This window comes from Rhinopithecus roxellana, chromosome 5 (genome assembly GCF_007565055.1).
Source record: "Rhinopithecus roxellana isolate Shanxi Qingling chromosome 5, ASM756505v1, whole genome shotgun sequence".
In the NCBI taxonomy this organism is placed as follows: domain Eukaryota; kingdom Metazoa; phylum Chordata; class Mammalia; order Primates; family Cercopithecidae; genus Rhinopithecus; species Rhinopithecus roxellana.
In genome coordinates, this window is record NC_044553.1 from 77,989,656 (window position 1) to 78,014,441 (window position 24,786).

At 55.5% G+C, this 24,786-nt stretch overlaps 1 long non-coding RNA gene across 1 annotated transcript; it reads left to right on the forward strand.

Annotated features, from left to right (window-relative positions):
• The first annotated feature begins 1,933 nt into the window (after positions 1-1,933).
• Positions 1,934-17,523, forward strand: LOC115897660. Its single transcript, XR_004057421.1, has 4 exons — positions 1,934-2,033; positions 4,285-4,367; positions 13,282-13,843; positions 16,094-17,523. It is a non-coding gene; the product is annotated as an uncharacterized LOC115897660 (long non-coding RNA).
• Positions 17,524-24,786: the final 7,263 nt, after the last annotated feature.

Below are 24,786 nucleotides of genomic sequence, written 5' to 3' on the forward strand. Positions count from 1 at the left end.
CCTTTCCACCCACCCCACCTGCTATGGCCAGGCTGGTAGGGGTGCAGGAAGGTGGCACACTGCCATGTACAATTTGGAAGAGGAAGAGCCAGGAACCCCTCCAGGCCCAACTCTCTGTGAGCCCTGCCAAGGCCACCTACACCTGCCTGACTCTCTGGGGCCCCTCAGCCCTGGCCTGGGAAAGTGGCTTCACCCAGATCCAAGATGCAGGCCCCTGCCACAGGGCTTCCCTACACCCTGTGAGAGTCCTAGGTGGGGGGTCGGAAAATGGGGCAGAGGCCAGAGCCAGCACTGGGAGCAGTAGCAGGCAGTCCCTTATCCCACGGCCAAGCCTGCATCCTCTCTCCTCCTGTGCGGTGGCCCTTCCCTCACTGAGCACCTGCCGGATCTGCCAGGTGCCAAGCCTGCTGTCAAGGCCAGAAAGTCAGAGGCAAATTCAGGGGCGAGCTGAACAGTGTTTTACAATCAGCTCTCTGGACTGGGATGAGGGGCCCTGATTTGTAGTCTTTGCCCATTTCTGTGGTGCAAATATTCCTACCCTGGCAGATATAAAGCCACCAGTATTTCATCACTGAGCGTGGAGCTGGTTCACACCATCACAAAGCATGCACACCACCAGGTGCAAGAGACACAAAATACCTTACGAGCGTGAATGATGGTAACATATAGTAAAATAATTAGGAAATGATGAGTTTCTAGTGGGTATTTCCTTTTATAACAAAATTATTTAATTGTAAGCTTATATAATTTAATTACTAACAATGACTGTGCTTAACAACTCATTCGCAAAATTCTGAAAATGTGGCCACCAGCACCCATGAGCTAGTACTAGCTGGCTGTAGCCCATCACTGGGAATTGAATGTGGTCCCTGCTGTCTGAGGGAGACAGGTCTACCCAGGGTGGGGCAGTCTGTGGGGGGACAGAGGGATGCATGGGGGCCATGGAGAACCGGAGGAGACACTCTGTGCAGGGGTTCAGGGAAGGCTTCCTGGAGGAGGCAGCATTATAGAGAACAGAGGGAAGGGTAAATGTATCCCAGAAAGAAGTAAGGGGAGAGTGCCAGGCTAGAGAGGGAACTGGGGGAAAGACCAGGAGAAAACAAAGTGTTTGGCATGGTCCAAAAACTAAAAATGTGTGGCTCTGTCTGGCTGAGGGGATGGCTGGGTTCCAGCCCAGGTTCTGCTGTTGATGCCTCTGTCACTTGGACCACGTCCACTCCCTTCTCTAGGCTTCTTGCCTCTGTCAAATTGGGGCCCTGAACCAGATGGGTTCCAGGCCCGCTGGTGGTCTAGACCCCCAAGAAGTCCATGGAGGGGCCTTGTGAACATGTATATAGCTCATGGAGGAGGTCTGGCCTCCAGATCTTCCCCTCCCTCTTCCTCTCCCCTTCACCCAGTTCCCCCAGGTGATCCCGGAAACTCCTGGTTTGGCTGCAGAAAGTAACTATAATTACAGGCTTTTTTTTTTTTTTTTTTTTTTTTTGAGACAGAGTTGCACTCTTATCATCCAGGCTGGAGTGCAGTGACTTGATCTTGGCTCACTGCAACCTCCACCTCCTGGGTTCAAGCGATTCTCCTGCCTCAGCCTCCTGAGTAGCTGGGATTACAGGGGGATCTGCTGCCATGCCTGGCTTATTTTTTTGTATTTTTTAGTAGAGATGGGTTTCGCCATGTTGGCCATAATTACAGTCATTTATAGAACACTTTGCTGCCTCTCCTAATTACCAAGCTGTGCAATTCCAATTACGCGTCTAAGGAAGCATCTCAGGAACCCCTCCCTGGGGCCAGCCTGTCAACCACAGCCCCCAGGCTGGCCGGAATGGAGTGGGAGTGCCTGTGGCCACTGCTGACGTCTCCCTTCTGGCTTCCTTTCATGCCAGACCAGGAAGGAAACCTTGGTTCAAAGGCCTGCTCTGGGGTGGGTATGGGATGAAGACAGGCAGGGAAAACCCCTCAAGATGATGAGCTTGAGGCAAGGGGAGGGGGAGAGGGACTCCTTCTGGTCATGCAGAAGGCCTCCATCTACACAGCAGGTGAGTCTTAGAATGCCAGGGTGGATCGTGGTTTCACAGCATGAGTTAGAGCTCATTCCCCAGGAAAGGGGCTGTTTAAGTTTAGAAAGCAATGGTCCTTCCACTAGATACAGGTTCCCTGGCCTCCTGTCCATCACCACCACTGAAGATCCCTTAGCAACAGCCCCCACCATGCAGAGCAACCATCCAGCCCTGCCTCTGATAACTCCTGTGACTGGGAGTTAGTACCCCAAGCCTCTGTGACCTTTGGATACTCCATTAATGAGAAAGCTCTTCTTCCATCAAGATGTTTCCCTCTGTGCAATTTCTTTTTTGTTGTTTTTTGGGGATTTTGTTGTTGCTGTTGTTTTGTTTTGTTTTGTTTTGAAAGGGAGTCTTACTCTGTTGCCTAGGCTGGAGTGCAGTGGCACGATCTTGGCTTACTGCAGCTTCTGGCTCCTGGGTTCAAGAGATTCTTCCACCTCAGCCTCCTGAGTAGCTGGGACTACAGGTGCGCACCACCACTCATGGCTAGTTTTTGTGTTTTTAGTAGAGACAGGGTTTCGCCATGTTGGCCAGGCTGGTCTCGAACTCATGACCTCAGGTGATCCATCCGCCTCGGCTTCCCAAAATGCTGGGATTACAGGCGTGAGCTACCACATCCAGCCTCCTCTGCAATTTCTTTTTCGTTTTCTTTTCTTTTTTTTTTTTTATTTGAGATGGAGTCTCGCTCTGTTGCCCCTTCTGGAGTGCAGTGGTGCAGTCTCGGCTCACTGCAACCTCTGCCTCCCAGGTTCAAGTGATACTCTGCCTCAGCCTCCCGAGTAGCTGGGATTACAGATGCCTGCCACCACACCTGGCTAATTTTTTTTTTTTTTTTCTTCTGAGACGGAGTCTCACTTCTTCGCCCAGGCTGGAGTGCGATGGCACGATCTTGGCTCACTGCAACCTCCACCTCCCAGGTTCAAGCAATTCTCCTGCCTCGCCTGTCCAGTAGCTGAGATTACAGGTGCCCGCCGCCATGACCAACTACTTTTTGTATTTTTTAGTAGAGATAGAGTTTCACCCTGTTGTCCAGGCTGGTGTTGAACTCCTGACTTCAAGTGATCCACCCACCTCAGCCTCCCAAAGTGCTGGGATTACAGGTGTGAGCCACCGCACCCAACCTGTATTTTTAGTAGAGACAGAGTTTCACCACGTTGGCCAGGCTGGTCTTGAGCTCCTGACCTAGTGATCCACCCACCTGGCCTCCCAAGGTGCTGAGATTACAGGCGTGAGTTACCGCGCCCCACCTCCTCTGTGCAATTTCTTCCCACAAGTCCCATCTCCAGTCTCTGGGGCTACTGCTCCTTCTGCTCTGGATGTACCAATGGATACTGCCCCGTCTACTGGTCCTCTCCTGGGCAGGTGTCTGGCTCCCCTAAACCTCGCCTGGTTCCTTAGCCCCACCAGTTTCTGAGATAGCCTTGATGTGGAGGCTCCCTGGGGCTTCTCACTGTACATACCCGCCCCCCAGGTGCCCATACTCAGTCCTAGGCACACAGCTGGCACTCCCAAGTGGCTCCACTCCTGAGCCCCAGCCTCCCACCTCCCACAACTCCCAGGCCCACACCTATGCCACACCCAAATCCAACCCTACCAGCTTCCTCTGCCCCTGCTCCTCACCCCAAGCCCCTTTCATCCAGTCTTCAAAGCGTCAAACTGCTGCTCCCCCTGCTCCTTCTTCCAAGTGTCTCCAAACCCCACCCTTCTCTTCCCAGACCCCGGGACTTGCCCCACATCAGGCCACCATCCTCTGTCCCCTAGAATTCTGGAAAGGCCCCTCCCTGCTCTCCCCACCTGAACCTGCCCCCTCCCATGTGTCCTGAGAGCAGCATAGCATAGAGGTTAGAGGCAGGGCTCCAGTGCATTCCATCCCCTGTTCCTCCACTCGCTGACTGTGTGGCCTTAAGCAAGCTGCTCAACCTCTCTGTGCATCATTGTCTTAATAGTACCTCTCTCCTAGAGTTGCCTGTGAATAGTCTGGTTACCAAGGAATTCAGAGTGGCCAATAGGGGACAGGAGGGAGGGGATAAAACAAAGCAGAAAGGGGCACAGGAGCCAGGTCCTTAAGTCCTTAAGACCTTTGGTGCTCAACTAAGGCCTGGGAACTTTCTCCTGAGATGAGTGGAGAGCCTTCAGGATAAAGTCTTAAGTCTCTGATCAGTGTTGTGCCTATGGAATGTCTTGGTGCCTGTGGTGCCTGTGGAATGTCATGCTTTCTTTCCTGCAGGGACTGAGAGCCCCTCCTGCCCCAGGGGTGCTGAGAGGTCTGTCTCTGGCTCCCCCACCACCCCCGTGTCTCTGCTGGGACCAGTAAGTATTGGAGCTATGCCCGGCAGAGTTCTTTTGCGAGACTCCAGGCCTCTCTTACCACAGATCAGGACTGGACTCCCAGGGGTCTGACCTGACTTCCAACCCCAGAAGGGTGGGTTGGGGCCAGCAAGGGCTTGTCTAGGTCATCCAGCCTTCCACTGTTGGCCACAGGGACCATCCAGGCAGCCTGCCCAAGTTACTCTTGGCCCTCCTCTGACACAGACACCATCTACAAAGCTCTTTCGCAAATATATCATTATCTTATTTAATCCTCATAACAACTCTGAGAGTTGGGTGTTATTATCCCATTTTACAGTTGACAAACTGGATACGTATGATCTCTTACCTACTCGTCAGGAGCCCACTCAGCAGTTCATGCCTGAGTAGGAGGAGGATTGGGGGTGCTCCTCAGCCCATCTCAGCTAGCCAGGCCCGGCACTGAGTGAGGGGCCAAGTGGGAGGGGAGGCGGACTGTGGCAGTGGGAGGGGGGCCCACGGAAGTGGAGGCCAAGTGGGGGCTGCCAACACTGGGACATGCCAAGTAGAGAGAGAGGCCAGGAGGGGCTGGGAGGCCTTGAGGGCAGGGAGAGCAGGAACGGGAATGAAGAGGCAGGCTAGGAGCAGGTTCCGAATCTGAGACCTTGGAGGAACCTCCTTGAGTCACCCTACTCTTTGTACAGATCAGGAAATCGAGGCCCACCCAGGCAGGAACAGAAATTCATCTAAAGCCACTTAGCCTGCCAGAGACCAAGCCAGGATCTGTGCCAGAGCACACCCAGGCTGTTCCTGGAGAACCCAGGAACCAGCCCCATGGGGCCAATCAGCTGGCACTGGACTGACCAGCAGGCACCGGATGAAACTTCTAGCCTCCGGGCCTCTCTGGGTGGCCAGCAGGGGGCGGTACTGCCCCAGGAGTGACAGCTCCCAGGCTCCCAGCCACCGCCCTCAGGCCCATCCCAAGGTCCCAGGGCAGAACCAGGGCTGGGGACACAGAAGGCATAGGTGGGGGGCAGGGTTTCTGGGGTGGGAAGAGCAGCACGCAGAGCTGAGCATGGGACTCCTGGGCACATTCTGATGCCAGGTCCTTCTAACCTGAGCGAGGGAGGAAATAAGCCCTTCCTTTCTCCTTGCACCTCCACCAGTTGAGAGAACATTCTAGAAATGCACCCAGCTCCATCCAAAGTCTGCTCTCTCGAGAGGGGAAGGGGCTGGAGAAAAGACTGTGTCCCAGGCCACAGGCTTCCACAGAAAGTTGTCCTGCAAAGGAGGCTAGACCTAAGGAGGACCTTCTAGAGGCCTCCACCCTGAGTATCCACCCTGGATTCTGGGATTGTCCCTTTCCCAAAATAATGCTCTAGAAGAAGGATGGCCAACTGCGGAGCTATGGGGAGACAGGAGCTAGATGTCCTCAGTGCTATTTCAGGCCCCCCTTAGGTGAGACAAGGGAGAACTTTCCCCAGGACAGCTAAAGAAGAGCAGGGGCATGGGGGAGTGAGGAGGGCTGCAGGGGTCAAGAAGATGAGCCACTCTGACCCCCAGGAGAGATGGCCAGGGTGCAGGGGGCTCCGCGTCACCCTCATCAGCCCTGGGACCTTTCCCAATGGTGAGGGCTTGTATTCCTAACCAAACTTCTGGATCTGGTCCCAGCAGGAACCCCTGCTATAATGAGTGACCCCAAGGCCTCCCTTCAAAATCCCAGGAGTCCAGTTTCTCGGAGCAAAAGTCCCACAGCAGCTGGCAATACAGGATCTAGGAGGCAGGGGATCTTGAAGCTCCAGGTCAGAAAGGCCCCACACACCTGCCTCTCCCAAGATTTAAAATGCCAGGGGGCTAGGGGTTCCCATCCCGTGCTACTAGACTTCATGGTGGTCCTCAGCCCCAAGCCCACTGTGCCCTGTGCAGCAAGGACAAATGACCTCCAAGGGGCTCCTTTCATCGCCACTCCCCTTGGTTTCCCATCAATGCCACCATACACTGAAGTTCAGGCACGGTCTACTGGAAAGCCCCTGTCAGGGCCAGTTGTCCTACAATTAACTCTTCAGTCCTCCCAAGCTGATGGTTCCACCGCACAGAGAGCAGACAGGGTGGGCAGGGGTTTGGGGAGTCACAGCAGGCACCCAGGGACAGAGGGGCAAGGAAAATGGATATGGGGGCACATGCAGGGAGTGGGGGCAGCATCCTGGCAGGTCCCAGGCCTGCGCCGCCTGGAGGAGCCAGTGACTCATGGGGCTGACAGAAGAGCTGAAACCAGACAGGAGAGTTCAGGAAGGAGGAAGGAACACCCACCAGGTAACTTGTGTCCTCTGACATGTGCACTTCCTGACCAGCGTTTCTATGAATCAGCATCTCTAGACACAACCACCTTGATCCCTTCAGCTGCCTCATGCTGACGTCTGAGTCTGGCCCATGCCCATCTAAACCCCCGCACTCTGGTTCAACCACCATCAGGCCCACATAGCAGCTGCTTCAGATCAAAAATCTCCACTTCAGGGGCTTTTCACCAAGCTGATGGTAAAGGCAGGACTCCTGGGTCCTGGTGTCCACTGCAGCCACTCTGGCTTCCCCTTAGCCCCTCTGCACCCCCTGCTCACCACCTAGCCAGTGCTCCTGCTCTTTCTTCCGCCTAGCATTCCCCTACCACCCCTGCTTTGCCTAGCAAGTACCTACTCATCCTTCAGGTTTCAACCTATGTCACCTCCTCTAGTGAGCCTTCTCTGACCTCTCAGCTAAGTCAAATCCCCCATTACATGTGTTCGTGGCACCATGCACCCCTCTCTGAGCTCTTTGCAGAGTTTAGTTGTGTGGTTAGTGATGAGAGCCTGCCTCCTGTACTAGAGCTGAAGCTCCAGGTGGGCGGGGACCGGGGCCTGGTCTAGTTCGCCCTCCATTGTCTCTGCAGCATGTGGCACATAGTAGTCAGTGCTAGGCACATAGTAGGCCCTCAGTAAATGTGCTGTGAATGAGTGGGTTCCCCAGCCAGCTGGTTGTCCTGCGGCGGTTTCCCCCCACCCAACCCCGTCTGGCTCTAGTTCTTCTCTATGACCCTTTTCATCTGTAGTCCTTGGAGCCTCCTAATGGTTGGGCTCTGTGGTGGGGACCAGGCAACCTGCCCCTGGGGCCTCAAGATCAAGGCAAGACTCAAGACTCAATACCCCTCCAACAAGTTACAGGGGTAGCCTCAGTGACATCAATTGCCCTGACCCAGTGACTCAGAGGAAGCCAGTCCTCCAGAGCCCACATCCAGTCCACATCTTCCTTGATGATTTTGCATCCAGCTGCTGTTCCAATCTCAGGGCCTATGGCCCTCAGGGACTATACAGCCTCCACCTAGAAATTAGATGCCCAGAGATGGTTAGGGCCCAGCCCAAGGTCACACAGCATAGTTGTCACAGAGCTGCACCAAGAATCCAGGGTGCCAACTGTAGCATAGGGTTCTCCCCATGCTATAATAAACGTGGCTATTTTTAGGAAGTGAATTAGCAAGTCAAATATGACTTCTGCTAATAATACCACCTTTCTGCTTTTCAGAGTCTTCATCACCTTATTTGCTCCTGCAACATCAGGGTGGGCTGGGCACTGAAGTAGGTGGTGAGCTCATCTGAAAGGTGTGGTCCAGAGAGAGGAAGTGACTGGTCCTGAAACACAAACAGCCCAGCCTTCCTGCCCTCCCTGCTCAGTGGTACTCCCAGAGAGGGTGCAGTGCCTCAGAGGTCCCCTCCCCAGGGCCTGGCTGGCAGCCTCCCACCTGGGCAGGCTCCTTGGGGCACTCGGACCAGCCTCCCTTGCCTGTTGTCCTCTTGGCCCTCCCACTCCATCCCCCAAGCTGTGGTCAGCCTCCTGCCTTTCCCGGCCCCTGGCAGACCCTGCTCCTGTGCCAGCTCCAGCCCAAACCTGCCTTCTCACAGCTTGTGGGATTCAGGTGGCCTCAAGGCCTGGCATCCAGTTGTAATTCTTCCCCTGCAGATTCCTTAGCACATGCCGGGGTAGCTCTGAGCAGGAAGGCATGGGCGGCCAGCTCTGCAGCCTGAGCTCCCCTCAACTTGGGACCTCAGTTCCCCATCAAAAGGGACAACAGCCTCATGCCAAGAGGGGCTTGGGTTAGATCCAGCCCCTAGTCCTGCAGTCCCATCTCCTACCCCTTCCCCCTCCCCCACAGAAGCTCCTCAGACATCTGGCCGCACCAGACAGGGTTGGATGGACGCAAACATGAGGTCAGATCCTCAATTGCTTCCTGAGCCCTTCCCAGAGGAGCAGGGCACTTCCCAACTGGGAAGCAGCTGAGCTGCTCTGTAAAGGAAACCAGAGAGGCGGGGAAGAATAGAGACCATTGCTGGGAGAGGATGTGACAGCGCCACCATTTCTCAGATGGGCAACTGAGCCACAAGCCATAGGCCAGCATGCTGTGGCTGCCACGAGCCCCCACCTCTTGTGAAAGGCTCTACTGAGCCCAGGGGCCTAGCATGAGCCAAGGAGGGGGTCAGGCTAAGGCTAAAAGGACATCCTGGGCCGGCTCCTAGGAGCCTTGACTCCCAGGACAGTGACCCGTAGAGACGGGTCCTTCACTCAGACTCACGCTAGGGAATTCTGCAGTCAGGAGGGCTTCTCAGAGAGGGGTGCTGTGGGGGGCTCAAGCACAACAAGGAGGGAGGAAGACATTGAGATGGGCTCAGCAGGTGCAAAGGGCAGAGCAGAGGAGGCACTCAGGAATCCCCCTCAGGTGACCACCCTGGCCTGTCTCCTCTCCCAACGTCGGCTGGCTTGCAGGGGAAGATCTGGGCTCATTGTCCATTGTAAGCTGGTTATGTCCCAGTAGCTCAGGCTCCTGGACCCTGGTGGGCCAGCAGGGAGGGGCTTCATAGCAGGAGGGAGACAGGCCAGGCCATCCCGATGAGGAGAGAGGAGGAGGGGCCTCCCCAGGGTGGCAGGCACAAGCCTGTCCAGGGGAACTCACAGCTGTACAGGAGGCAGTGGGTGCCTCTCCCTCCATCCATTATCTGGCAGGATGAGATGGGCACTCTCCTTGCCCAGGCCCAGACCTGGTCCCCACAACCGGGAGCCTCCCACCCGGCATTGTCCTCCCTGGGGAGCCATGCTGGTTGCAGGACTGCGGCCATGCCTGGCAGGGGACAGTGCCAATGCTGACACAGCAAGAACCAGGCCAGTCATGAACAAAGAAACATGGGAAGGGGCTACGTCTGCAGGAGTCATTCCTGAGGCGGCAGCCAGCACCGTGGACTGTAGGCTGAGGAGGCACAGGATGGCCTCTGCCCGAGTGTTCCAGCCAGCATGTTCCTCATAAATACTTGGTGGGGCAAAGCTGGTCAAGGCCCTCGGGGCATAGCTCAGTCCAAAAATCCCCGTCACCTCTCCCCAGGGCCCAACCCCCTTCTCTCTGGACAGAAAAGGCCTCTGAATCACCTTTCAACCCCAACAGCAGGGTCCACTCACCACCCCCACTTTTTCTGCCATGATACCCCTCAGGGTGGGAGGGGAGACTGGACAGGAACAGGGGAGCCCAGAAGGGCCCATGCTGGGCCCAAAGGCAGACAGCACCCATACAGCAGGGGCTGCAGTGCCCTGGATGGCTTGTGGCAGGTGTTGTGGGGGAGGCACCCAGTACCAGGGCGGCTGGCCAGGTGCGGGAACCCTGACATTGGGCCTGTCACACAGCATCAGGGAAGGAGCTGCCAGCACCGGCGGGGTGAGGGCTGGGAGCCTCAGGGAAACGGTGGCTTTTCAGCTGAGTGAGCGAGAAACAACGTGGAGTTGGTGCCCCACTTTCCAGACACAAGCAAGGGAGGGCTGCCCACTGCCCACAGAGCCCCCGATCAGGGCGGGAGGGCTCGGCACCGAGAGATCCACCGAGCCAGACCAGGCAGGGTCAGCACATGGACCGGCGGAGACCAAGGTCCCAGAGAGGTGGGGGACAGGAGGCGCCCCCGCCCCTGCCACATGAGGAAAGTGGGCATGCTGGGCAGAAAGGGAGGGGCTGGTGCCAGAGAGGAGTGCCAGTGTCCAGGGCGAGGAAAGACCAGCACCATAGACTGTGGGTGGGGCAAGGTAAGCAAGTCTAGTGTGGCTCCAGGGTACCTCAGATGCTGAGATGTAAGCAGGGTAGGGACATTTGCTGCATAGCCAGGTTCTGGGAGTACCTGGGGACAGCATCACCCTTAGAAGCAAGCAAAAAGGAGCCCTGCCCTGGCCCTGCATTCTAGAGGATCCCACTCCAGCCTTCCACTGGCCTTGCCCCTCCAAAAGGGAAAAAAGGTCCATGAGCCAAGGAAATGTGTCCACCCAAGCCCCACGTCCCCCCTCCAAACACAGAACCCCAGAATTCCCTGCCCACAGGGCCCCAAATCCAACTCCATAGCCTGCATGGGCCTTTCTGCTGGGCCTGCCTTCCTGAGAACCGACCTGCAGCAGGTGTGCACACCCCCAGGCCTCAGGAGTGGCTAAGGGGCAGCCGCTGCTATGTATGTGGATGGGCCTGGGAAGGTCACACACTGCCTGAGGGGGAGCCCGGGATGGGAGCTGGGGTTGGCTCCGCCTCTGCCTGCCACACTCCAGTCCTGGATTCTAGGAGCCCAAGAATTATAAGTGCAAACCTGGTCCTCAGGGTGTTACGAAGGTGTATTTGTCAATGTAGGAGGATAGAGCATATCCTATTTAGAGATTGTTGGCTTGATTTACAACTTTGAAATATCCAGACATACAGTGTGTGTGGACCTCCATTTTTGCTCCTGCCCTGGGCCCAGGCAATGTCAGGGGTGGGATGAGAGGGCAAGCCCTGGCCCCTGCCCCACCCCTCAGGAGACCCCTGCTCTCCAGCCAGTGAGCGCTGCCAAAGCAGGGCTGGGCAGGGGCCAGCAGCCCATGGAGCCCAGATGCAACTGTGGACCTAGCCCCAGGGCTGGTGGGACCCAGCAGGCTGGGTCCTTGAGGCTAGGAGCAGGGGAACCCCAAAGAGCAGCTTCTCCCGGGGTTGGGCTTCTGATTGAAGGTGGGAAAGCCACAGAGAGGCTGAGGGTGTGGCCCAGGGACACACAGCCTGGATGGGGCTGCTATGCCCTCCCCTACAGGTCCCTCCTGCCTCCGAGACTCACCCGCCTCTGCATCCAGTTCAGGTTGCTTTGATCCCTTTTTTGAGTTCATTCCTGTGGCCAAGCCCTTCCCCCACGGTTTCCCATGTTGGCACTTCAGGAGGATCCTGCCCCTCGTTCCCTACCCAGCCTCAGCCCCTTCCTCCGAGGCTCCAAGCCCCCTCGCCCCCCTCACTGCAAATCACCTTTCTTCTGTTGGAGCCAGGATCTTAGCTCAGGGAGTGACCCCAGCCCCTGGTCTGCAAAGAGAAGTCTGAGGCCCACAGTCCCAGAGCGAGGCTGCGAGGTGAGCCCACACTAGGACAAATCTCCTGCCCTACCACCCCTTCAGCTCAGAGGACATCATCCATCTCTTTAGAGCCTCACAGACCCCCCTGGTTCAAATCCCCACTACCACTCACTGTCTGTGATCTCCCACAAGCTGCTCTACATTCTGAGCTTCTTCATTTATGAAATGAAGATAATAAATTTTGCCTTGTAAAGTCGTTAGAGGAATTAGATAAAATACACGCATAGGCCAAGCCCCATGCCAAGAGCACCTTAGGGCTGAGACCTCCTTCTCTGCCTCACTCTGACAATGGGCACTACTGAGCAGCACCAGGAATTTGAGGCCCAGACAGATGTGTCTCTTGCCCTCCGGGAGCTTCCCTCATGCTGGGAAAACAGACATCAGCCAGGAATCCGCGGAAGGCTCCCAGAGAATAGTGTCCAGGAGGGAGACGAGGGCAGGGTGAGGGGTTGAGAAGGTTGGGCAGGGAGGGCCTGAGAATATGCCCTGAGGACCTAAGGGAGCCGGTTGTGCAGCATGTGGGAGAAGAATGTTCTAGAGAGGGAGAACTCAGGACGGTGTCTTGCAGGTTCTTAGAAACGCCTGGCGCTTATCTGAGCACACACTCCCTGATCCTGTTACCACACCACAATGGGGCCTCTGTGTGGGGCTGATAAGGCCAGAAAATATCTCAAACTCAAGATATTTTCTTTCCTTTTCTGTGAATGGCCTGAGATAGGCTGTGCAGGGACGCTTGGTTCATGGCCTGCCTCACAGGCCCAGGTCGGCCCCCGCCTCCCCCCACAACCCCACCCCATCCCCAGGGCACCACGGAGCACTCACTGCTGGGCGTCCTACTGGGGACTCGGGATTGTCCCTTGAGGGGGGCTGCTGGTCAGTGCTGGGGGCCCATGCGTGACAGGGCTGACCTGGCTCCCCTGTCGTGACACAAAGAGGCCTGCTCTCTGCTCGTCCCAGCCCCCTGCAAATGCCCAGCCAGGAATGCCCTACATGTCTCTCTGCCTGCTCGAGTGCACAGCGTACAGGCTCTGGGCTCGGAGATGAGGACTGGAAGCCAGCTATGTCACCTTTCTTCCCTCACCTATAAAATGGGGCACTGACAGTAACATCGTCCTCAGAGGGTTCCTGTAAAGGAGTGGGGGAGATGGTGCTAGAGCCTGGCTCAGCCAAAGTGCTCAGTAAAGGCCGGGCAAGGTGGCTCATGCCTGTAATCCCAGCACTTTAGTAGGCCAAGGCAGGCAGATTGCTTGAGGTCAGGAGTTCAAGACCAGCCTGGCCAACATGGTGAAACCCCCATTTCTACTAAAAATACAAAAAATTAGCTGGATGTGGTGGCGGGTGCCTGTAATCCCAGCTACTCAGGAGGCTGAGGCAGGAAAACCGCTTGAACCCGGGAGGTGGAGTTTGCAGTGAGCTGAGATCGCGCCATTGCACTCCAGCCTGGGTGACAGAGTGAGACTCCACCTCAAAAAAAATAATAATAATAATAAAAACTGCTCAGTAAGTGCTACTTCCTTTCTTACAGGACCTGTGCCTCCTGGGATGACCCCCACCATCCACCCCTAGGCACCAGGACTGAGTCAGTTCTGAAAAGAAATGGGGAATGAAGCTTTAGGACTTGGTTCCTGCCTTCAGGGAGTCAATGGTCCAGCTGGTGGGATTAGGGTTCATGTCCCTTCCTGGGCCTCCAGGAGGCCATGACCTTTGAAGCAAGAATGAGGGAGCCCACGGTCGTTGCGTGGGGCCCCGCATGAAGTGCCTGTGACGGGAGATAGAAGAACTCTGTGGTATGTCCGTGAGAGTGACAGGAACGTCAAGCATTCAAGAAACCAAACTGGCACCCAAGATAGATGGAGAGATCAGGAACTGACCAGGTCACAGAGGCTTCTTGGCAGCCACATGCAGGAGACGGATAACACCATGGCCAGGCCCCCCATGCTCCATACCGTGTCTGTGACCTCTACAGACTCACTCCACACTGTGACTTTGGGTAGGTCCCAGTACCTGCACGGCCTCAGCTTCCCCACCTGTCAGATGGGGAGAATAACAGTGCCCTCCCCATGAAGCCGTCATGAGTACCACACCAGGTAAATCATGGCCTGCTCTTGTGTGTGCAGAGATGTCAACAAAGACGAGTTCCTTTTCCCTGAAGTGATGAAAGGGACTTTTAGAAAAGAGGAAGTGGGTGGATTCTTAGGAAACCTTAGTTCCACCCCCAGGCAAGTGGCTCTGATGATTCAGTAGGTGACTTCCAGGTGTGCCCAGGAGGCGCAAGCTAACAAAGTCAGGTCCTCTCACCTGAATTTTCATCCAGCCCAACCCTGCCTCTGGACACCTGTCCCCTCTTGGGACCTTGAGGCCAGGCCTGGAGAGGATGTGAACACCTGGAGGCCCTCCCAAACCCAAGCAGGAGGTAGACACAGGGACAGTGGGCATCTTCCATCAGGCGGAGCTCAGTCAAGATTCCAGCAGCACCCAAGGGCTGCTGAGCGACTCGCAGATGCCCATGCCTGGCAGGCTGGTCTCCATGGTCAGACCCCAGCCTCTCTCCCCTGAGCCCCTCTCATCCTGCTCCCCAAAGCCCCACAGGTTTTCCTGCCTCCATGGCTTTGCCAAGGCCACCCACCTGCCCCCATGCACTCCTGCTTCCACCTCCGTGCCTGCAGGCCTGCCCTGCCTGGAGGCCTTCCCCTGTGTTCTATGGGTTTCTCACTACATGGTCGCATCAGTTATCTGTCAAAGCAGCTGACACTCCCTCCTCTCCTGCCTCTGCCCCTTCCTGGCTCTGCCTGTGTCCCCCTCCCATCACCACCTTAGCCTGTCTCCCCTCCTTCCTCGGTACTCAGGAGCCAGCAAGGCTGTGGGGCATCTGCTGACATTCTGCCTTGTCTCCCTGGCTTCTCAGCCTCCCCCTACTGCCTACTGCTGCCTCTGGGCATCAAACCAGCTGCTTGAGTCTTTCCCATCCCACAGGACCCCTCTCTCAATAGTCCCGCACCCCACACCTCCAGCCTCTGCCCTCAGTTCTGGAAAGCACAGTCTCCACCCACTGCCTCCATGAACCCCCTCCTCCCCATCCCCTTAACTCCTGGGATCTAACCCCTGCCCTAACACCCCACCGAGGCCACTGACCACCTCTCTGCTGTTATGTCTGGGGCACTTTGCTGCCACCCCTGCCTCCACTCCTCAACGCCATTCCAAAGCACAGATCCTTCTTTCTCTTCTTAAAACATGTGCCCGCTCTCCTGGGTCCTGAGACGCCCACCCAGATTTCCTCCCACCTCCCTGCCCACTCCATCACTGGCCCCTTCAAGGTTCCACTTCCTTCTCCTGGGGACACCCTCAAAGAAGCCCCACCCAGGAGTCTGTCCTTGGCCTTTATCCCCTCCGTCGCCTCCGCCCGGGGAGACAGACCTCTCCCACTCCTAGTCTTCCCTTCCTCCTGCATCCTCAAGCCCCCACCCTCTGGCTCCTCTCTTGAGGTCCAGACCAGATAATCTACATAACTGCTGGACACCACCTCCAGGATGTCCCTCGTGCTGCCCTCCCTTCTCTCTCCCTTGTCCTCCACCCAGATGCTGAAAGGGGCACCAGCTTTCACCCCTCCTGATTTCATCCAGTCTCAAGGCATTAGATGCTGTCTATACTGTCCACACCCAAACAGACGCCTGGCTGTCCTCCCTCCCCCGTCCAGGCCTCTCCTCAGCCACCCACACGACACTCCACTTGGATGTCTAACAAACATCTCAGCCGTTCCAGCTCCCGCTCCCCACAGCACCCCAACCCACTTCCCCCACCACCACACTCTCCCCACCCCCGGCTGGCAGCTTTCTCCTTCCTGATGCTCAGACCAAAAGCCTTGGAGGCATCCCAGACCCGTCTCCCTCTCCTGTCCACTGGCAAACTCTGCTGCTGTAATCTCAAAGGAGACCCAGAGTCTGACCGCCACCCCCACCCTGGGCCAGGCCCCCATCATTTCTCATCTGGATCATTGCAGAAGCCTCCTAATTGGTCTCCCTGCTCCCACCTTTTCACTCCTGCCCCCAGGTGTTCCCAGCACAGTCGCCAGAGCCTTCCTGTTCAGATATGTCACTGGATCGCACCTCTTTGGTTGACGCTTCCTGATGGCTCCTGTGTCGCTCTCAGGAAAAGCCAGGGAATGATTGGGCACCTTGGCCTCTTTGCCCGCATCCCCTGCTCTCCTCCTGCACCCTCCTCTCTCTGACTGCACTGCAGAGGCCTCCCCTGGGGTATCAGTTGAGGCAGGCTGGGATGTGCCACGGTGACCACCTGCAGTCACTGGGCCTTAAAACAGAGAGGGGCGTTTCTCATTCCAGTTTCATGTGCATGAGGGTCAGCAGGGAGGGCTACGCTGCATTGTCCTCGCTCGTGACCATGTCGGGGACATCTGGAGCATCACATGCTTCCAGGCAGGGTGAAGGGAACATGGAGTCACTCGCTGGCTCCTCCATACTTCGGAAGTGGCACGCATCTCTTCACTCGTATCTCACTGGCCAGAGCAGATTATACAGCTGGGCCTAACCCCAAATGGAAGAAGTGTAGACCTTCCCTCTGCCAAGAAGAAGAGACAGGCACTGATGGACAGGGGTGACCCTCCCCACTGCTGTTCCTCGAATGCGCCAGACATGCCCCCGCCCCAGGCCTTTGCCCTGGCTGTTCCCTCTGTCTGGAGTGCCCTTCCCCAAACACCTTCACAGCTCGCCCCTCCATCTTTGTTCAAATGTCACCTTCTTGATGACGCTTCTCCTGACCACCTCACTTAAAACTTCAGATGTCTCCTGGACACTGGCTGCCAATCCCCCTTACCTTTACTTTAGCTTTCCATGGTTCTAACAGATTACCTAATTACATATTTCTTATGTCTATTACTATTGTCTGTCTCCATTAGCTAGAAGGAAAGCCCCTTGAAGGCAGGGCATGTGTTGGTTTTGGTGACTGATGTAAGCCCAGCTCCCAGGACAGTACCTGGCACCCAGTAGGCACTCCATACTTTTGCTACATGAATGAATAAATGGATTAGGGGCCCCACTCACCACCAGGTCTTGTTCCCACATCCTTCAAAGCTTTTCAGTCTACACTTGAGACCCCATCCCAAACTTGCTGCCTTCCGTGGGCCTCACTGTTTTTCATCTGGGTCCCCATCTCATAAAGCCCCTGACTGTCCCTGGCCTACAGCCATCCCCTTCCAGTCCAACACCGTTGTGAAAGGCAGGATAGCAAGGTGATTCCAGCGTGGGCTCAGGGTCTTTTCTCTGGCTCTGCTGTTTACCAGCGTTATGACTTTGGACTGGTTCCTTAGCCTTCCCGTGCTCCAGTTCCACATGTTGTGATAATAGCACTTCTCTCATAGAGGTTGGAGTGCTGAGAAGTTTAAATGAGACGGTGCATGCAAAGCACATTATAAATGTGGATTATTGCTTTACAATTGCCAGATCTTGTTACCAGACAAAGTAGATCTGAATCTGCTGAAAACTGTCCCTTGGCTCCTGGTAGTTTTCAGTTTCTTCTCTGCACCCAGGGGCCCTCCCAAGCTGGTCTCCTTCTCACTTGCCTGGTCTGTCCCTTCTTGCTCCCAGTCCCACCAAACTCCCCAGGGCCTCCCGAGCCCATCATGCTGCCTCCTGTCCCGGCCTGGGCATTGGGCATTTTCTCTTCTCTTCACTGACTTATACTTGCTTTCTTACTTAACAGAAATCCCAGAGCTTTTTTGCACATTCATATACAGAAAACTTTCAGATTCTTTTTTCGAGACAGGGTCTCGCTCTGTTGCCCAGGCTGGAGTGCAGTGGTGTAATCTCAGCTCACCGCAACCTCTGCCTCCTGGGTTCAAGCAATTCTCCTGCCTCAGCCTCCCGAGTAGCTGGTGTACACCACACCTGGGTAATTTTTGCATTTTTAGTAGAGACAGGGTTTCGCCATGTTGGCCAGGCTGGTCTTCAACTCCTGACCTCAAGTGATCTGCCCATCTCAGCCTCCCAAAGTGCTGGGATTACAGGCGTGAGCCACCACACCCAGTCTCACATTCTTTTTTAGAGCTATCTTGAATTCTATCACGGGGACATACCATTGGGATATATCAGTCCCAAGTAGATGGCTATTAAGAATGTTTTTGATCTTCTGCCATCACAGGTATGCAGCTTAGTGTTTGTGCCTCTGTCATATTCATGCAGGTGTCTCTGTAAGACAGACTCCCAGAGGTGGGATTGCTGGGTCAAAGGTAGCTAGTAAGGCATGACGTGCTGCTTCCCACGGCCTTGCCAGCCCAGTGTGCTCCCCACCAGACCCAGGATCTAGCCCCAAGGCTGAGTGATGCAGAATTCACACCCTCACCTCTGTGCCATCCTGCCTCCTTCAGCAGTAGGGCTGGAGCCCATGGTGAGGGGCCAACTCTACTTTCTGCCTCACTCAGGGTCGGTCCACTTGATTGTGATATGTAGGGGCCGAGCTGGGAGGCGTTGGAGTTAGCGGAGGAGGAGAGGCCAGCTCCCAAACACTTCCAGAAACACTCTGAGCCTTCATGAAGGCTGCGGGAGAGAGCATGGCCTCTTGCCCACATTCTCCCCACCTGGGCTCTTTTCTCTGGCGGCTGCCTCCGCCTCCCCACCAGAGCCAGAGTGGGACTGGCGGTGGCATCCCAGACACCAGTGAGCAGGCTACAGGGCCCGTCCTCAGCTAGGGCTGGGTAGTCAGACCCCTTGAAGACCTTGGGTGGAGGGCAGCCCAGGAGAGCCAGCCCCAGGCTGTGCCATGGCTCCATGGCTCATGTGGGCAGCCTCCCGCTGGCCCACACAGAGGCAGAGCTGAGTCAGCATCCAGGGTTGGGTGCCTCTGAGACCCAGGCCTGCTTCACTGGGAGGCGTCTCTGCACAGAAGTGAGAGGGCTCAGGAGGGGCCCGACTCTCTGCCTCTCCGCTGCTTCAGGAAAAGTCCTGCTCCTTGGCTGAGCCCTCAGGGTCCTTCTCCAGCCCCCTGCCCACTGCCTGCCCTCCGGTCTCCTACACTCCCTCACACTTCAGTCAGTCATATGGAAATGCTTTCGGTTCTCCACATGGGTCATTCCACTGCCTGCCTCCACACCTCTGACCACTCAGCTCCTTCTTTTCCAGCTAACTCCCACTTTTCCGCAAAGACAATTCAAGAGTCCCTTGGAGCAGCCTTCTTGCACCTATGCACTCACATAGCACCTCGCTGGTTTTAGACCTGCCCGGTCCCGCACAGCACCCCCATCTGGGTTCACTGTCAGAGCTCTGAGCCCACTGGGCTACTCATCCCAAAGACATGTAGTACATCCCAATGTCTGTCTTTGCAACTGGGACAGGCCTGGCTGGGGGAGGGACAGAGGCTTCTACCTGGGGTAGCTGAGCTGTCCAGGGAAGTTTCAGCCATGTCGAGCCCCTGGCGTTGCCGAAATCCCCCACCCCATGGTGCCATAGCACCAGGGCAGCCCCTAGGAAAAGCCAGGCCCTCAGAGGCCCTGTGCTAAAGACCCAGAAACTGCCCCTGGGTCCCCGCAGGAGCTCTGCAATGGGGAAGTGAGCCCTCCTGAGGCCTGGCTGGCAGGAGGCTCTTCAAGGTCATGTGGACTTCCCCCAACCACTTGCGTTTCTGCACAGCAGCCACGGAGACGGGCCTGGGGGCTGGTGGAAAATGAGATCAGAAGGCAACGTCAGCCTGAGTGGGCTGAAACCTGAGATGAGGAAATGAGAAGACGTCAGGCAGCTGGAGGACACGGGCTTTAGGACAGCCAGCACCCAGCCCTGCAGCCAAGGCCTCCGGAGGGAGCCAGAGGGAAAGGGAATCCCCTCCCCACGGCCTGAGTCTCTGCCAGTGCCCAGCACTCCCAAAGGATCCACCCCAACCTGAGAGACCCCAAAGCCATTGGAGCAGCCCCAGACACCTCCTCCCAGGGCCACAAAGGCCCCTGACATGCCCATGGCAGTCCAAGGCCTCCAATTGGAGCCATCTTTGGTAAATCTGGGGCCCATCAGCCCCCACTGCCCTTCCTGGTACCCTGAGCATGCTGGCAAGGGGACTGGAAACTGCATCCCATCTTGTCTCATATACCCACAGTACCTGATGTGGACATGACTCACCCTGGGGTCCTGTGAGTCAATACGGGTGTATGAGTAAGGGGCAGAGCATTTCAACTTAGTCCCATAACACATGAGCTCATTAAGCAAATATTACCCATGCCTAGATTTGGGGCCAGTCACTACCCACTGGAGGCTGTGGGCTCCAAGGTATGGCAGCAGGGGAAGCCAGCCAGGCTCTGCCCAGCTCACCCTTCCCTGTGAGGATGGACCCAGCCAGGCCTCTCACCTCCACCCCTAGACTGGGGGACCCAGGGTGGGGGCAGTAAAGGGGACTGAAAGTGGTGTCTGGAGTTAAGCCCATCTCCTCATCCCCCGCCATAGGGATCAAGATGGGGGTTAAGAGTCATCCCACAACCACCCCAACCCACTCTGAACGCTGGGGTCTCAGGGGATAAGTGAAACAGAACTGAAACTGGGCAGAGAAGAAACAGGTCTGGGCCCGCCCCAGGGACCTCTGTCTCTCACCTGTTACCCATACACATCCTGACCAGGGCCTCTCCCCAAGCCTGGGAAAACCTTTCAAGCTTGGCCCTCTCTCACCTGGGCTGTCTCAGCCTCCTGCGCCCTCCCCCCACCCACCCTGCCCCCGTTCCCCACTCCCAGTCTCATGCTGCCCCAGGCCTCACCCCATCAGAGCTAAAAGGACCCCAGGCTGGGCATCTGGAGATCAGGGATCTGGTCTCCCTCTGCCCGTACCTTTTGGGATGACCTTTGGGAAGTCATTCCCTCCTCTGAGCCACAGTTTCCTCATCTGGCTTGGGTTGTGGGCATAGAGTCTGCAGGTGAGGGCTCTGATGGTTGAGTTTCAGGCCAGGCTGAGACTTTGCACATTGTAACACTGAGGCACCCGGCACCTTGACCACCACTCATCCTGGGGACTTGGGAAGGGGCAGAGGCTGGGATTGGGCAGTAACAGCCAAGACCTCCCCAGGGCACAAACGCTGCCTCCCTGAAGCCTGCCCTGCCTGTCCACGCAGGTCACTCCCATCACTTCACCTCCTCCTTCCCTCTGCTCAGCACCAGCCACCACTGGGTCACATCTCTGTCCCTTTGGCTCTACAAGAGCAGCCTGGGCCCCTGCATCCCCTACCTCAGCACAGGCCTGACACCAAGCAGGGACTCAACAAAATATGTGTTGAAGGCTAGGCACAGTGGCTCATTTCTGAAATCCCAGGACTTTGGGAGGCCAAGGCGAACAGATCTCTTGAGTTCAGGAGTTTGAGACCAGCCTGGGTAATGTGGTGAAACCCCATCTCTACAAAAGATACACAAAATTATCTGGGTGTGGTGGCATGCACCTGTGGTGCTCCTGAGTCAGGAGGCTGATGTGGGAGGATTGCTTGAGACCAGGAGATGGAGATTGCAGTGAGCCAAAATTGTGCCACTGTATTCCAGCCTGGGTGACAGGGCAAGACCTTCTCTCAATCTCTCTCTGTCTCTCTGTCTCTCTCTCTCTCTCTGTGTGTGTGTGTTTGTGTGTTTGTGTGTGTGTGTGTGTGTGTGTGTGTGTGTGTGTGTGTGTGTGTGTGTTGAAAGAATAAAAGCAGAGAGAATAACAAGTGCTGGTGAGACTGTGGTGAGATTAGAGCCCTCACACTCTGATGGCGGGGATGTAAAATGGTATCACCTCTGTGGCAAGCAGTTTGGCAGTTGCCCAAAACGTTAAACACAGAGTTACCGTGGGATTCTGCAGTCTCACTCCCAGGTAAATAGATGTTCCAAAGAGTTGAAAACATCTGATCACACAAAAACTTGTACACAAATATTTATACAGCATTATTCTGGATATTATAATAATAGCCAAAAAGTGAGAACATGTCCATGTCCATCAACTGAGGCACAGATAAACAGCATATGACCTTAGCCACACAATGAGGTATCATTCAGCAGTGAGAAGATGGGGCGTCCTGGTTCATGCTACCACATAATAAACCCTGAAAACAGTATGCTAAGTGAAAAAAGTCAGACACAAAAGGTAACATGTTGTACAATTCCATTTATATGAAATGCCTAGAAGCCAGATGCAGTGGTTCACGCCTGTAGTCCCAACTATTTGGGAGGCCCAGGTGGGAGGATTACTTGAGCCCAGGAGTTTGAATCCAGCCTGGAAAACATAGCGAGACCTCATCTCTAAATAAATTATTTAATTTAATTTTTTAAAAAATGTCCAGAAGAGACAAATCCATAGACAGAAAGTACATTAGTTAGGGGACAAGGAAAGGAGAAGTGGCTGCTAACAGGCACGAGGTTTCTTGGGGGTGATGGAATGTTCCGGAGTTAGATAGTGGTAGGTGTCATACAGCATTATGAATATACTCCAAACCACTGCACTGTGCATTTTGAAAAGGCAAAATTTGTGTTATATGAATCTTTTCTCACTAAATAAACAAATAGGCAACAACAGCCACCCCAGGGACACGTTTGGAAGGCCAAACTTGTCTGACTGGCTGGGTGGCTTGTCTATTTGTGTGTTTCTTAAAACAGCATTCTGCAGGACAGTCATTCTTTACTCGGGGAAACCGCCACCCCCTCACTCCACTCCTACCTTGAGACAAGGCCTCTGAGGAGCCGGTGGGAGGAGAGGGGCTCTGGGGAAACCTAGGGGACATTGCAATGGGGTGGTGCCCTCTCCTTGGGTAGGTGCCCCCATGATGAGCAGACTCAAGGTCCAGCTGCAGTCCCAGCTCTGGTACAGGTCCTGTCCCTTTCCTCAGTTTCCCCATCTGCAGTCTGCCTCTGACGGTCTTTCTGAGGTCAGGATGTAGCATGACAGAGCCTGAGAACTGCCGAACTGCTGTGCCCTCTCAGAGACCCCTTTTTAGCATGCATTCCAGATGTGGGACCAGAGGTGGGGAAGTTCTTCCTTTGGTCCGACCACAGTATTCCACTTGGAGACAGCAGTGGGCAGAGCTTCCACTGAGTCACCCTGACTCAACTTTCATCAGCTTCAGGCCCCCGTAGGGGTCCTTCCCCCACCGGATGCTCACTTTGTTGTAATGGGGCAGGATGTGGGTTCCCTGCTGTGGGAGAGCAGCCCCCACAGCAGCTGCTCCCTAAGATGGTCTGGCAGGAACCAATGAGAGGAGAAGGCTGATCTCCAACCCTGCCAGGGGCCCTGCGGCCCAAACAGAGGGCCTCTCAGCCCCTGTCCATCCCAAGTAGGACAGATTGACAGGTCACCTCCCAGTCTCAGAGCCTCAGGGTGTCTTGGAACAGGTGATCCCATCATCTTCCTCTGAGGTCCAAGCCCCAGGTGCTAATGGACTCTGTGTAGGGAACCCTGGTCACTGGGGCAGACTCTGTCCCAGACCTGATCTTTGCCATTTTGTCAGAGTGGCCCACCTGACTGCTTCCTCCGCTGCATGTATCACTTGTATTAACCTCGAGCCCAGCAAAGAGAGCAGGAGCTTGGGCCGGGCGCAGTGGCTCACGCCTGTAATCCCAACCTTCTGGGAGGCTGAGGCAGGTGGATAACTTGAGGTCAGGAGTTTGAGACAAGCCTGGTCAACATGGTGAAACCCCGTTTCTACTTAAAAAAAAAAAAAAAAAAAAAATTAGCCAGGCGTGGTGTAATCCCAGCTACTCAAGTGGCTGAGGCAGGAGAATCACTCAAACTCAGGAGGCAGAGATTGCAGTAAACCAAGATCGTGCCACTGCACTCTAGCCTGGGCAACAGAACGAGACCCTGTCTCAAAAAAAAAAAAAAAAAAAAAAAAAGGAAAAAGTGAAACCCCTGTTTCTTGAGGACAAAGATTAGATGCATCTTTCTGCTGTGAAATTTTGGTAAACTCCTTTACTCTTTCTCAGCCTCAGTTCTTTGAACTATGAAATGGAGACAGTAATAATAGTATTGACCTCAAACGGCTGGTGAGAAAACTAACCAAGATAATTCATATAAAGTTTCAGAACAGTCCCAGGCAGGTGCATGACATATGCATTTGGCTTTTGTTCGCCACTATTACTACTTGCTTATTGAAGCTGAGCCAAGTGACTGAGCAATGTCCCTTTCTGGCAAGGAGGGTAGAGGCAAGTGTCACATTTCAGAAAGATCCCCGGGCTCCTGTTGAGTCTGTCCCCATGCCAGAACCTGCCCATGGGGGCTCTAGCTCCTGCCCCAGCAGCGAGAGGGGTGCTCCTTCTCTGGTGCCCAGCCCTAGCTCACCTGCCCTTCACAAGACTCCTTCCAGCACAGCCTGCACCACACAGAAGCCCAGTAAGGGGGTTGCTCTGAACAGGGAGCAGGCTCACATGCTGAGAGTGGTGGAGGGGTGCAGGTTCTGATGACCACCTGAACCCAGACTCCAGGGCAGGACAGGTCCTTACTGACCATAAGGGCTTCCTGCCTGCCCTCTTCCCATGCAATTGCCTCAACCCTGGGACACCAGGAAGGTTGAGCATTCCAGGAAAGCCCCGATCTGCCCAGGAAACCCAAGTACCTGGTGGGGCCTCATCCGGCCCATTGTCCTGAAAGGACAGGAACAAAGGCTCTCTCATCATGGCCACCCCACTAGGGACGTCCAGCCTCCAGCTTTCTGTGGGTGGGGCAAATGATTGACCAGGCTTCCCTCCCTGCAGGCGCCTCCCTCTGGGGCCTCCTGTGGTCCAGTCATCCCTGGTCCCCAGCTCTCAGGTGGGTCACAGGGCATCTCAGCAGGACCACCAGGAAGAGCATCAGGAGGGGAAGGAGCCAGAGAGCCCTCCAGGCCAGCGCACTGCTAACTCCACATCTCATCTTCCTGTCTCATCCCCTCTGCTCACCTCCAGAGACTCCCCTTCCCCTCTCACACTCTTCGCTGGCAGATTATCATGGCCCAGAGATCCCCACCAGAGTCCCAGATATCAGTGGGGATACCAGCCTATTCCTCCAAGCTCCCAGTTGCCAGTGACAGGGAGGCAGGAACAGCCTGGAAATTAGC